Raw genomic sequence first — 12,885 nt, forward strand, 5'->3', positions numbered from 1 at the left:
TCCACCTCCTAGCCGAGGAGCCTGAGGATGAGTGGACCAAGCGGGAATTCCAGCTGCAGCACGTGCTTGCCCCAAGGATGAGGGGTGGGACAGGCATTAGAGCTGAGACCCCTGAGAAGGTTGCCTCACTTCCTGGGTCCCTGGAGCCCTCTCTTTCGGAGGACCACAAGTACTCAGTCACCACCCAGGGAAGTGTGTGTTAGGGAAGGGGTGGAGAGGCACAGAGAAGGTTAAGGGCTTATCTGAGGCTGCACAGTGAGGGAAAGGAAGAACAGGAGAGACATGATGGTTCCTGACCTCCCCCATGCCAGCTCAGGGCTCTTGCCTCACCCCATACCCCCTGTGCCCAACTTCCTTCCCAGGTTGTGCACTCCTGGGGCAGGAAAGCCAGAGACCCGAATCACTCCTCTGCCCAGGCACCCTCTATATGCAGAGGTTACCCAGGAGGCTAGAGAAGGACCCGAGGGCTCAGGAAGCATCCTGATGGGGGAGACATAGCTGCCACCCTCAAGGAACAGTTGGTCTGCATCATCCCTGCCCTTAGGCAGCTGGGGAAGAAAGTGTGAAGTCTGGGCCATGGGAACCTGGAGTTAGGAAGCTAAGGAGCAGCAGCAGGGCTCCTCTGCCCCTTTGCCCCCTTCCCACCCACTTCTTAGGTTGTCCAGCAACAGCAGCGGAGGGTGGAGCAACTGCGGTTCACCACCTGACCCCACCACAGCATCCTTGAGGCCCCCAGCTCCCTGCTCGCCTTTATGGAGCTGGTACAGTAGCAGGCAAGGGCCACCCAGGGCATGGGACCCATCCTGGTGCACTGCAGGTGAGGGCAGGTAAGTGCATAGGGTGGAGAGCCCCTGCCTGGCCTGGAGGCGTGGGGGGCTCTTGGACTGTGGGGAGAGCTGGGGACATGGGCAGCCTTTTCACCCATTCAGCTCCTCAGGGGCTGTCCCTGCGGTGCGGGCATGGGCCAGACGGGCACCTTCATGGCCCTGTCGAGGCTGCTGCAGTAGCTGGAGGAGGAGCAGATGGTAGATGTGTTCCATGCTGTGTATGCACTCCGGATGCACCAGCTCCTCATGATCCAGACCCTTGTGGGGACCCTGCAGGCTGGGCTGAGCAGCTGGGACCCTGAAGGCGTGGGAGGGAGGGGGGTGGCCACAGGGCTACAGGAGGGACCAGGAAAGAGAGCTCATGAGGCACACAGAAGACCCTGGGGAGAGAGTTTCAGACACATCACCATCCTACCTGGGCTGTGCTTCCTATTCTGTGAAAGGGGAGGTGGGACAGGACCCTGTCAGCTTTGACAACATGGGACGGTGGAGGGAAGGTTTCTCAGTGGCTCCGTCTCCCCTCCTACCTGATCCCTGCCTTGCTGGTCAGGGCCTGGAAAATCTCCCTGCAGGCCCCGCTTGCTCCTCGCTGAGCAGCCTGATGCCCTTTCCCCTGGCAGAGCCAGTACGTCTTCCTGCACAGCTGCTTACTGAACGAGATTCTGGAAGGGCCCTTCAACATCTCAGAGTAAGTCCCAGCTTCCCTGTGCCTCCCACAGGCAGGCTCCCTGCTCCTGTTCATGGGCAGAGCCGAGCAGAATAGACGGGGAGCTGGGGAACCTTCAGTGCCTTCTCCCTCTCCAGCCCTCCCACCAGGTCTTGGCCCATCTCTGTGACAAACCTCCCGCAGGCGTGTGCCAAGAGGGCAGCCAATGCCATTGCTGGCTTCTTGAAGGAGTACGAGGTACGCTTCAGGCCGGGAAATGGGTGACAGCCAAGGGCAGCCTTCCCCTGCCGAGCCAGCCCTGCAGTAGGACCTCCCAGCCTCAGGGCACCCATCTCCTTCCCAGCTCTTGCTGCAGGCCATCAAGGACGAGGCTGGCTCTTCCGCACCCCCGCCTGGCTATGAGCAGGACAGCCCCGTCTCCTGTCTCACTGTGGACCCTGTGGAGGGGCAGGGGGCCAGCGTGGGCTGGGGGCCTCTGGCAGCTTCACCCTCACTGTCTTCCCTCAGATGACCATTCTCAGGGGCAGTTTTCTCCGGTGGAGGGGAGCCCCCCGACGACATGCCCAAAGCCTGGCTCTTCCCTGTGAGATGATGCTGGTTTTGCCACTGTTTCCTGGCCTCTCTGACCACCTGTACTTCCCGGGCTGGGGCTGCTGGGGGCTCCCAGAGTTGTGGGCTTGGCAGGGGACACCTTCAGTCTCTGGAAGCCAATGAGCTGTGCTCTGCAGGGTGGGCCCTCTGGCCATGATCATACGGTGCTGACTGGCCCCGCAGGGCCAGAGGAGCTCTGGGAGCTGGTGTGGCAGCACGGGGCTCATGTGCTTGTCTCTCTGTGCCCACCCAATGCCATGGAGAAAGAGAGCAGAGGACAGAGGAAGGGAGGTTCAGGAGTTAGGGCTGAGGATGGAGGTGGGTAGTTTGTGGTGCTGTCTAACCAGGGCAGGGGCAGAGATCTCAGGAAGTTGCCTGAGCAGCCCTAACTTGGTCCCAGCCATAGGAATTCTGGCCAACGGAGATGCAGCCTGTAGTTACAGACATGGTGACAGTGCACTGGGTGGCCGAGAGCAGCACAGCAGGCTGGCTCTGTACCCTCTTCAGGGTCACACATGTAGGTGTTGGGGCCACAGGGCATGGGGTGGTGTGTGGGGGAAGAGTCCTGTGCGGGTTCCCTCTGCCCTCTCCAGCACCAGTGCTGATCATGTCTTTGCCCCAGGGGGAGAGCAGGAAGGAAAGGGAGGTGCAGAGACTGCAGTTTCCATACCTGGAGCCTGGGCATGAGCTGCCCACCACCACCCTGCTGCCCTTCCTGGCTGCTGTGGGCCAGTGCTGCTCTCGGGGCAACAGCAAGAAGCCGGGCACACTGCTCAGCCACTCCAGGTGTTGTTGGACAACGGCCTTGGGGGAGTGGACACTGGAAGCCCCTCCCTGCCCCTCTGGCATAGCCTCAGATCTCCCTGGGCCCTGCTTGGGTTGTTTAAAAGGACACAGTCTCACAATGCCCCTGTCTTCTCCATACCCTACCCTGTCCTCATTAATACGGTGGGAATTTACCGCTTGCCTCCCTGGGCCCAGGCTGGCTGGCTGACCAAGTGTCCGGTGTCCCTTCTCAGTCCCTGCGCCCAGGTTGGGTTTTCTCACATCCCCGGACACCCCCGCCACACCCCCTTTAGGTACCTCATCCACCTCTAGGTCAGTTGCAGCAAGGGTGCGACACAGCTGGGCACCTTCCTGGCCATGAAGCAGCTGCTGCAGCAGGCAGGGTCTGAGTGCACCGTGGATGTCTTTAACGTGGCCCTGCAGCAGTCTCAGGCCTGTGGCCTTATGACCCCAACGCTGGTGAGAGGCGACCAGGGGCGACGGGGCTGGGGTGGGGGCGTGGGGGCTCAGCTGTGGGAAGGGGCGGGGAGATGAGGGAGCTGCTGCCCAGGCCCCTAGGCAGCACCACCTGGGTAGCCACCAGGTGGCATTGTGGACCGCTGTGCGTTCTCCCAGATGGAGCCCTAGGGGTTGGGACACACAAGGGAGCCTTTTTCTGTTACATTGGGGCAGGCGGGGTGAGCCTCCTAACCCTATGTCAATCTCCAGAAGCAGTATGTCTGCCTCTACAGCTGTCTGAACAGCGCGCTGGCAGACGGGCTGCCTGAGTCGGCACTGGTCACTGTGCAGGAGAGGTTAGTGTCCTGTGGGATGGGGACAGCATTCCTGACACATCCACGTGGGCCTGGGCCTCCCTGGAAGGGTGGCCTCCACTGAGCCCTGTGCTGCGAAGTTACAGGGTCTTGGAATAAAGACCTGTGGCCAAGCATGAAGCTCAGTGTGTTCTGTCTGTCCATCCTCAGACCTGGGCCCAGCGTGTGGGTCTCGTGGGCAAACATGGAGCTTCCATGGGATGGAAGCTAGGACCTGGAGTCTGGTTGAACTCGATGACCTATGGCCCCTATGCTGTTGGTTTTTCCCCTGAAGCAATCCTCTCCCCGCTAATCCTCCAGTTTCTAAATTTCCTCCGACTTTGGTCTCTTCATGTCTAGTTTTCTGTGGTGCTAAACCCTGGATTCAGAATCACAGCTCCAAATTGTTTGTCCTCTGCCCCATCACCCTGTATGCACCACGCTGTATGCAGTAGGGTTTATCCTGTTTCCCACTTCCCTTCTCCTGCCATCCCCAGCCTTCTTTACCTGCCAGAGCCCCCAGGGGCCACCCTCAGCCCCCACCAGGATGGAGGTGCCAGAGCTACCCTGTTACTCGGAAGGCAGGCGCTGGAGGCACCCCTCAGGTGGAGTTGCCAAGTTTTCCCTGCTTCTTCGCTCTCTCCTCCTTCCTCCCCTCTACATAGGAGGAGGTGGGGGAGAAAGCAGGGAGGGCATATGGAGAAAGGAAAAACCAGGAGGAGCAGCAGAGACCAGAAAAGAAGGTGGGGAGACAGCTGCCTGTCCCACACACTCTAGGACTGCACTGCATACCATGTGCATGACTGCTGCTGGCCACATGAGCTCCTGCCTGCCTCCCTGGTCAGGCTGGGAGTTTCCACGTGCAGTGCCTGATGCTGGACACTAACTGCCCCTTGTGGAAGGCCCTGGGAGGACACAGAGAAAGCCTGAACAGATGAGAGCAAGAGTCCCTGAAATGGAGTTGGGTCTCCCCAAGGGGAAGGGGGGAAAAGCTCTTTGGCCAACCTGAGTTCCTACTAAGGTGCAACGGGTCAGAAGTCGGGAGGGTCCTTGTCAGGTCTGGTTGAAGAAGGGTACAGAGGTCATGCTGGCTGCTCAGCCGAGAGCTTTCCCAGAACGAGACTAAAGCACTGGTGCCCTCCCAGGAGGACTAAATGTCGGTGTCCTCCATATGCCATGTTTATCAGGAGCTGAGGGTGGGCCCCCTAATGACCCTCACAAAAGCAGGCTGGAGGCTCTACTCTGAGCTGCCCAGGTCTGCCTCAAGCAGCTGCTGCTGACGTTGCAACAGGGCTCAACCATAGCTTTTCCACTCTGGGAAAATCTCACATTGGAGAAGCAGGAGCTGCAAATGAGATGGAGCCGAGGCTATGGTTGAGTGAAGGAAGTGCAGCTGGCCTGCGGTAGCCTTCTGCCATAGGGCAGAGGTGGCTCTATCTGTGGGTCTTTCTGGTCATGTAGGCCCATCCTTTGGCCTTCCTAGGAGGCTCATCTACTTTCAGCACCATGGCACCAACTGGAGGCCTAGGTCTGCTCATTTCTTGGTCCAGCTATGCAGCCCCTCTAGCCCTGGGAGATTATCAGAGAGTGGAGAGGTGTTGATGAGAGGATCCTGGCATGTGGAAGGACAGGGTGGAAGAAATCCTGGATGTCTCTGAGGTCCCAGGTTTCTGGTATACTCTCTGGCTGGACCATGGGGAGATAGAGCAAAAAAGGAAGGAGGGGGGCCCCCAGCCTGCTCTAGCTCTGCGCTGGGGCTTGGCTCAGCATGGGGGAGACAGCAAGAGACTGCGTGAAGGAAGCACAGCCAGCTCACTATGGTCTAAGGAGAGAACAGGGATTGACCTCAGTTTTAACCACCATGCCCCTTGCTCACCAGGGCTCTGGGGCCGGCCAGGTCAGCCACTTGGTGGAATTCCACCCTCAGGGTGGTTGAGCTGCAGCTGCAGCACCCGGCCTCCAGGTGGCGCCAATCCGCTTGCTTTGTGGTGGGCTCTGGCAACCAGCTGAGCTGCACGCAGTCCCTCAGCCTCCCGAGGTCCTGGGAGCAGGGAACAAGGTGGTCCCCGTAAACCTGACAGAGGCTGCGGGAGTGCATTTCCACCCACGGTGCACTCAGCGGGTGGAACTCCACACCCGTTTCTTTGGAGTCAAGGCACGGCCTCTCAGTGAGGAGACTGCTCCTGGTTGCCCACTGCCGGGTCATCCCAGCTTGCAGTGGAACCCTCCGCAGCCTGGCCTCTTCCAGGGTAGCCCCTCACTCCCCTCTCTCCTGTACTAGGAGACAGGCCGAGGAGGGCTGACGAGTTCCAGCTTTGGGGATGCCCCATCAGCTGTGTCACCTTGTTGGGTCTCGAAGTTTCCTCCAGCGTGAAACGTGGTGGAGGCATGAGGGGCTATGGGAGCCCCAAGGTCTCTTTCAGAGACTTCCTCTGGGTCCCATGTGTCCCCGTGGCTGTCCCTAAAGGCAAGAGGGTCCCCAGCCCTGCAGCCAAGTCTCTGGGACACTCTTTCCAAACAAGTGCAGGTCTCTGACGGGCTGAGCTTTGCTCGCTTGGGTTTCTTTGCTTTTTTCCTTTTTTTTTTTTTCTGTTTTCTGGATGAAATTCCTGCCAGCTCCGAAGGAAGAAGGGAAGGGGAGCAAGCCGCAGAGTAGAAAGTTTCCTTGACTCCTCTTCCGGCTGGGTCTCCCTCCCTTGCCAAGCCCCGTCTGTGAAACTGAATAACGAAGATGACTCAACAATGCCTGCCTGTCTGACTGCACTGTCCCGGCGCTCCCACCGCCGCCGCCGACACCCAGTAGAGCCCCCGGGGCGGTCCCCACCAACGGCGCAGCCCGCTGGGACTGGGAAGAAGCAGCTGCGGCCACCGCGCCCGTGCCTTTGCGCGCCCGGCCTCCAGGGGCCCCAGCAGCCCGGCCGCCGAGATGCCCAGCCCGCCCGGGCTCCGGACGTTGTGGCTTTGCACCGCTCTGTGAGCCTCCCGGAGCGCCGGCGGCGCCCCCCAGCCCGACCCGGGGCCCACCGCCTGCCCGGCCCCCTGCCACTGCCAGGAGGATGGCATCGTGCTGTCTGCCGACTGCTCTGAGTTCTGGCTGTCCGCCGTACCAGGGGACCTGGACCTCCTGACGGCTTACCTGTGAGTACTGCTCCCTTGTACCCACCTGGTCCTGCGGGCTGCTGGCTAGCGCCCAGTCCTGGCCTCAGCAGGGCACCTGCTCGCTTGGTGCCCTGGGGCGTGGGCATCCCGGAGAGGGTTCACCCCCTTCGAAGTTGACCGTTGCGGGACTGGGGAGGGGAGAAGAGTCTGAGACTAAATATCAGGCAAGCAGGGAGACCGGGCTTCCCTGACTTGGCTTCCCCATTGGCCTCCGTGCTTGTGGGCTGACTGCGGGAGCCCAGGCTTGGCAAGGTGGGTTCTGGACCCTGAGCGGGAGGGCGTGGGGCTGGCTGCCCCTTCTCCTGTTGCTGCATTCTCTTCCAGCAGAGCAGTGCCCGGGATGGTGGCTGAGGGTAAAGCTGACAGAACTGGAGGTGGAGGTGGAGGTGAGGGGAGCGTGCCCCAGTGGGGTGGAAATAATGTCTGTTCTTCTGCCATGGTGAGGACAACAGGGCTGTCACACTGAGGCTGGGTGGCCTTCGTGGGGCGGGGAGGTGTCCCAGAAGCTGGGAGGGGGGCCTTATCCACTCTTGTCTCCTCAGAAAGTGACTCTGCCAGCACCATCTCCCTTCACTGGGGCCTCCCAGCTCCCCCAGGGGCCTCCCTAAAGTCATGTCCCAAGAGGCTGTGTTGGAGACACTAATTTGTGGGCAGGCGCCGAGGCTGAAAACCAGAGAACCATTTTTAGCGTCTGAGTTGGGGTGAGATGGCGTGTGAAGGGGACCCTACTGGGGGCAGCTGTCCTGTCCTTCTGGCTCACAGGAGCTTCCCTTCAGAGCTGGAGGGCTGGGGGCTCTGGCTGCTCACCACCTGGGCAGGAGGAGGGTGAGAGAGCACATTCCAGGCCACCCACCCGTACCCCCAGCCCCGCTCTGGGGAAAGGAAACCTCCTCTAGCCCAGCTCTGCAGGCTCCATCAACTTCCTCAGAGGAGCTGGGTGCAGGTGGGAAAGCCTGGAGCCTTCTGCTGAGGGCTGGGATCCCAGAGCTGCTTCTGGCCTGAGAGAGGCCCCTCATGGCTTTGGGGTTCTAGCACGTGGGAGCTTAGGGGAAGAGGAGGCTGGGCGAATCTTTATGGGGGCCTAGCAAGAATTTGTGGAACTAAAAGGATGCTCAGTGTTGGCAGTGTCCTGGGACACTGCCAGATAGACACTGGGAGATAGAGGGTCCCAGATGGCAACTCTTCTTGGGGCTCCTCTCCAAATGTCCCTGTCCCCAGGTTGGGATGTCCCACTCCACCCCAAAAGGCACAGGCTGTGGGCCAGGTAAGGAGGGAGTGAGAGAGAAAAATTATGTCCATCTTCTAGAAGGACAAATGGAATCCTTCACTGTGCAGCAGGTGACGGCAGACGCAATCATGGGAATAAAGGTAACAACAGCACACAGCCTGGGTGCTCAGCATCTGGCAAAGCAGGGCAGGCTCTGGCCCCACCCCACACCCAGGGCAGCCCCACTTTCAGCAGTTTTCTATCCTGGGAGTATGTGACATTAGTTCATTTGAAGACAGGGTTCTATGGCTAAAGAGTTTAGATATGACTTCTGTGGAGCCTTTCTCTGGGCGAGCCGAAGGAAGGTCCCTTGCCTGGGTTGAAAGGGCAGGAGAGATAAGGCCTTCCAGAGCTTCCTTTCCCAGCATTAAGTCTTCCTAGACTGGTTAATGATCCTTTTTCTAGAAGGACTTGGGACACTGTCATCTTTGGAATTCAAGCATCCTACCATCCATGCTGGCAGAAGATTTTCCCACTAGCTTGTCACAATTCCCTTGGAGCTATGAAGTCTGCATTTGGGTTCAGTGGGGGTGGGGTTTTCTGAGCTGGTCTCTGTCTTCCTGGGGATTGAGAAAGCCCCTCTCTCTCTCAAAACTCAGGGGATGCTTCTGAGAATGGCAGACAGAAGAGAGGGAGTGGGAGCTAGAAAGAGTATGATGGGTCCTGAAGCAATATAGGGAATTTAGCAGTGGGGTCTGGGATATTGGAAGGAGGTGGCAGAGGACCATGTCCCCTGCCCTGGGCTGGGGAGGGGTCCCATCTGGATGCTGTGTGAAGGATTTCTACAGTTGTCCTGAGGGTGTCTCAGAAGAGGAATTTTCTTTCTTTGCCCTCTGGAGAACAGCTCTACCACAAAAGCACTTGAAGGTGGGGTTGAGGGCTGGCATGGAGAAGAGCCACAGTGGGGAAGTCTTGGGGCTCCTTTCTCTTTTCAGCGATGTTAGGAGGTGCCCAGCTTGGTCCTGCCCCGTGTATCCCAGCCCTTGCTGAGAACAGCACAGATTGGCATCTGATGATGTAACCAGCAGTGCCTCTCTCTGGGCCGCTCAAACCTTGGTTCCTTCCTAGCTCTGCCACCTACTGAGAGTCACTCACTGAACACCTCTAAGCCTTAGGTTCTTCATGTGTACATGGAGAGGAGGAAGCAGGTTGCTGAGAGGATTAAATGAGATAATATGTTCAGTGAAAGTCCCCACAGTGCCTGACACCCGAGGGTGACTCTGAAATGGTGGCTAGTATTATCATGCCTCCTATGGGTGCTCTGTGGAGGTGAACTACAAGGCCTCTCCACACCAGAGGGAAATTGAGCCTAGTGGGTGAGTGTAGAATTCAAGGGAATGGTTTGTGGCTGGAGGAAGAGAGCTGTGTGCTGTGTGATCAGGGCAACTCTTGATCAATACTTGGCTGGTTCTGGGGGCTTGGAGCCCAACCAGTTGGTGAAAATTGGGGGTTGGGGATCGGGAGGGAGGGTGGGGAGTTAGGTCCTCCTGACACAGAGTTGAGAATGAAAAATGTTAAAACACTTGGATATGCAGGAAGTAGCAGGCCAGAGAGGACTCGAAGATCCTTAGAAGGAGCCATAGACGGAACCATAGGAGGCGCCCAGGAGCTATGGGCTCCAGAAGGTACCCGCAAGTCCTCTTGCACATTCCTTGACCTGGTCTCAATAAAAATGACATCACATCTCTTCCCCCACTCCACGGCTGTGAGATTTTCTCCTTCTAGCCAATACCTTTCATGAGGTAGGTGCTTCCACCTCTCCATCTTGGTTCTAGGGAAGACCAGAAAGTCGTCTTTATAGCCAACTGGTATTCTTTGCCTTGACACTCATGTCCAGAAGCTATTACCACTTTTGGGCTCAATGCCAGCCCTGTTTGATCAAGGTTGGGAAGACAGACTTCAGATACTCAGAATCCTTCATATGTCTCTCTTTTTTCAACAGTTTCCTCCTAAACTAGTCTCAGCGAGGCTCATTGACACTCACCGGGGGTTTGACATTCCCCCTGGCTAGGGCCTGTTCTGGAAATAGTCCAAGAGGGAGATGGAGCCCCTGGCTCTGGGGCATCCAATCTGATGGTGATGAGAAGGCACGATGCCTCTTGTTCTATTCTTTTTTCTTTCTTCTTTTTTAAAAAAATAAAAGTCCAGTAATGTGCTGACTTCATAACAAGGTTTGAGGGAGGCACTTCTCACACGTGAGCACGAAAAGCCAATCATCACGCTTCTTAACTACAAAAGGATCACCTCTTGTTCTATTCTATTGCATGTGCACATGATGCAGAGACAGGAATACACAGACAGCAAATAACTTGGGCAGATAATCCCTGCAGTTGTTCCTGAGTAGATAGATCTGGGTAGTTACTCTGGGCCCCCAAGGCTGAGCAGTGTCAGTAAACAGATGGTGCCAGAAAAGGTGTCTCACGCAGCTAGTTGTAAAAGACCTCGGGCTCATGCACTTGCAGTCACACCTAAGCACCCATTTTCATCGCCCACTGCCACCAGGGCTGAGGGAGGGGCCGCTACACCATGCAACCCCCACTTCAGACTGCTGATTGCTTTCTTGGGAATTCATTCCCTTTAAGATTGCCTGTGATAACTGATAACCACTGGACTTGTTTGAAAGGTTAGATGGTATGTGCATGTGTGTCTGTGTGTGTGCGTGTGTGTCTGCGTGTGTCTCTGTGTGTGTGTAGATACAGGGTAATTTGCAGGGGATGTCTACAGCCAAAATGATGGAGGCAGGATGCTGGAGGCAGAGAGTAAGGGGTTGTGGCATTTGCCACAACAAAGCAGAGTTCAAACTATCACTTACTAGCTATGTAACACCCAGCCAGTTGATTAGCCCTTCTGTGACTTAGTTTCCTCACCTGTAAACAGGGTTAAGATCTACCTCATAGGGTTGTTGTGTGGATTCACTTAGATGATGTTTGCAAAGGGTTTGGCATAATGTCTGGTCCATGGGAAGAGCTCAATAAATGTTAGCCAGTGTTGTTATAAGGCTGACCAGGGCCAAGAAATGTCAGTCATGGAAGTCTTCCTGGAGGAGGAAGTCCTGGAGCTAGCACGGGAGGGAGGGAAGCAGGCCTGTTCTATGAAAGGTGTAGGATAGGTGTGTGTGTAGTTGGGGGCTGTGAGAGGTGCAAGAAGCCGCAAAGAAGATGGAATGAGCTCTACTGGGAACCCAGAGTAATTTTAGGGTTTTTTTTTGGTTTTTTTTTTGTTTTTTTTTTTTTTTCAAGAGTACAGTCTGAAAAACCAGGGAGGGGAGCACCTGATGGAAGACGCCAGCGTGCTCCCTTACATGGTCTAGACGGGCCCCTGCAGGGGCTACAGATGAGGAAGCAGAGAAACAGGCGGCCTTAACAGGGGAGAGCCAGCCTTGGAGAGGATGTGTTGTGAATTGGGGGTGGGGGTGCCAACGTGCCAGGCCTCATTTCTCACTTCCAAGGCCACCCTTCTCTGGCTCAGTCTTAGTCGCCCTTTCTAATAGATTCTAAGAGTTTGACTCCTTCAGGAAGCTTCGGGTTTGTGAGTTCTAATCTTCAGTCTCAGTCGCTATGAGACCCCGTGCAAGTCCCAAAACTTCTCTGGACCTCAATGTCCAGAGAAGCCATGTTTTGGATGAAAAACCAGAAAGTGGCAGAGGTAGGGAGCAATCCACTTTGAGTCTCCTGCTCCTGGTGTGGGACAGAGAAAGCTCCCAGGGAGAGCTGCTCAGCTGCAGGCAGTGAGGGAAGGGAAGGAGGGAAGAGGAGGACCCAGGCAGTGCCCAGACCAGGGTGGGGAAGAGAACTTATTCTTACGCAACTTCCTGTTCTCTTATCCTTGAACTTGAAGCCAGGAATAGGGACAGGGATAGAGGGGCCAAGGCTTGGAGCCGCTGGGCTATGCAGATGCACTTGCTTGTCCAGCAACAGTTGGACAGGGCCTGGCCTGGGCAATGTGCTCCGGGGTGCGTGGAAAATGTGGTCATTCTTTGTCCGGGGAATTATTCTTATTCCCTACCATTTCTATTTACAGAGAATTTTATACTTCCTTACAGACACTGAATTATTGTGTTAAATTATTATAACTTAATAGCTTCTGAAATATACAAACAACAAGATGATGCCGACATGGCTGTTAGAAGACAAGACAAATAATTAGCAGACTTATGCTCATTTGTGTCATTGAACAATTCATCTCATTCGTTCCTGAAGGCGCTGACGTTTTCCTGCTCTCCGTCTGTGGGGGTGCTTGTTTACACATCTCTCGCAAGAAAAGCACTTCTCTCTGGCTTCTCTCTTCCTCCCTCCCTCCTTCCTGCCTTCCCTTCCTCCTTCCTTCTCTCCCTCCCTCCTTTTCTCCCCGTTCCTTTCTTCTTTCTCTCCCTCCTTCGCTCTTCCTTCCTTTACTGATGTAACAACCTTGGTGTGCCGTGGCTAAGCCACACTCCACCCCTGACCGGCGGAGGATGAGTCAAACGGTCAGACTCGCCTGGGCTTGTTCCACGCTCCCCTGGCTGGACAGGCGTCTACACATTCTCAGTTAGGGGCTGGATGGGGGCAGCTGCTAGACAGGCCCTATTCTGGGCCTCTCTGAGAAGAAGTGTTCCTGAAAAGAAAGGGAGCCTCCCGCTTCCATGGCCCCTTAGCCATGCCAAGGGGCAGCACCGGCTTTCTGCTGATGCTGACGAGCTGTGGTGTGAATTCACGAAGGTCAGCTGATTCACGGGCCCTGGATCTCTGCTCTCCTTCCGCTAAGTGGGACTCAGGCCAGCCTGCCGTGAAGGAGGTGGCTGCTGCAGCTTTCAGGAAG

The 12,885-nt window shown here is 56.5% G+C and overlaps 1 long non-coding RNA gene, 1 other non-coding gene and 2 pseudogenes across 2 annotated transcripts in view; 3 read left to right on the forward strand and 1 right to left on the reverse strand.

The window, feature by feature from the left end:
- The window catches only part of LOC100432020 (isoleucine--tRNA ligase, cytoplasmic-like), a 64,556-nt pseudogene extending 60,755 nt beyond the window's left edge, over positions 1–3,801 (forward strand).
- The window catches only part of LOC100937133 (geranylgeranyl transferase type-1 subunit beta-like), a 382,799-nt pseudogene that overhangs the window by 309,246 nt on the left and 60,668 nt on the right, over positions 1–12,885 (forward strand).
- Positions 6,270–12,885, forward strand: part of LOC134762039 (uncharacterized) — a 30,132-nt gene continuing 23,516 nt past the window's right edge. Inside the window, exon 1 of the long non-coding RNA XR_010141512.1 lies at positions 6,270–6,800. This is a non-coding gene — a long non-coding RNA (uncharacterized LOC134762039). The remainder of the gene's footprint in view (positions 6,801–12,885) is intronic.
- Positions 10,230–10,329, reverse strand: LOC112135348 (small nucleolar RNA U13). The gene has a single exon (XR_002916644.2). It is a non-coding gene; the product is annotated as a small nucleolar RNA U13 (small nucleolar RNA).

Source organism: Pongo abelii, chromosome 8 (assembly GCF_028885655.2).
Source record: "Pongo abelii isolate AG06213 chromosome 8, NHGRI_mPonAbe1-v2.0_pri, whole genome shotgun sequence".
Taxonomy (NCBI): Eukaryota; Metazoa; Chordata; class Mammalia; order Primates; family Hominidae; genus Pongo; species Pongo abelii.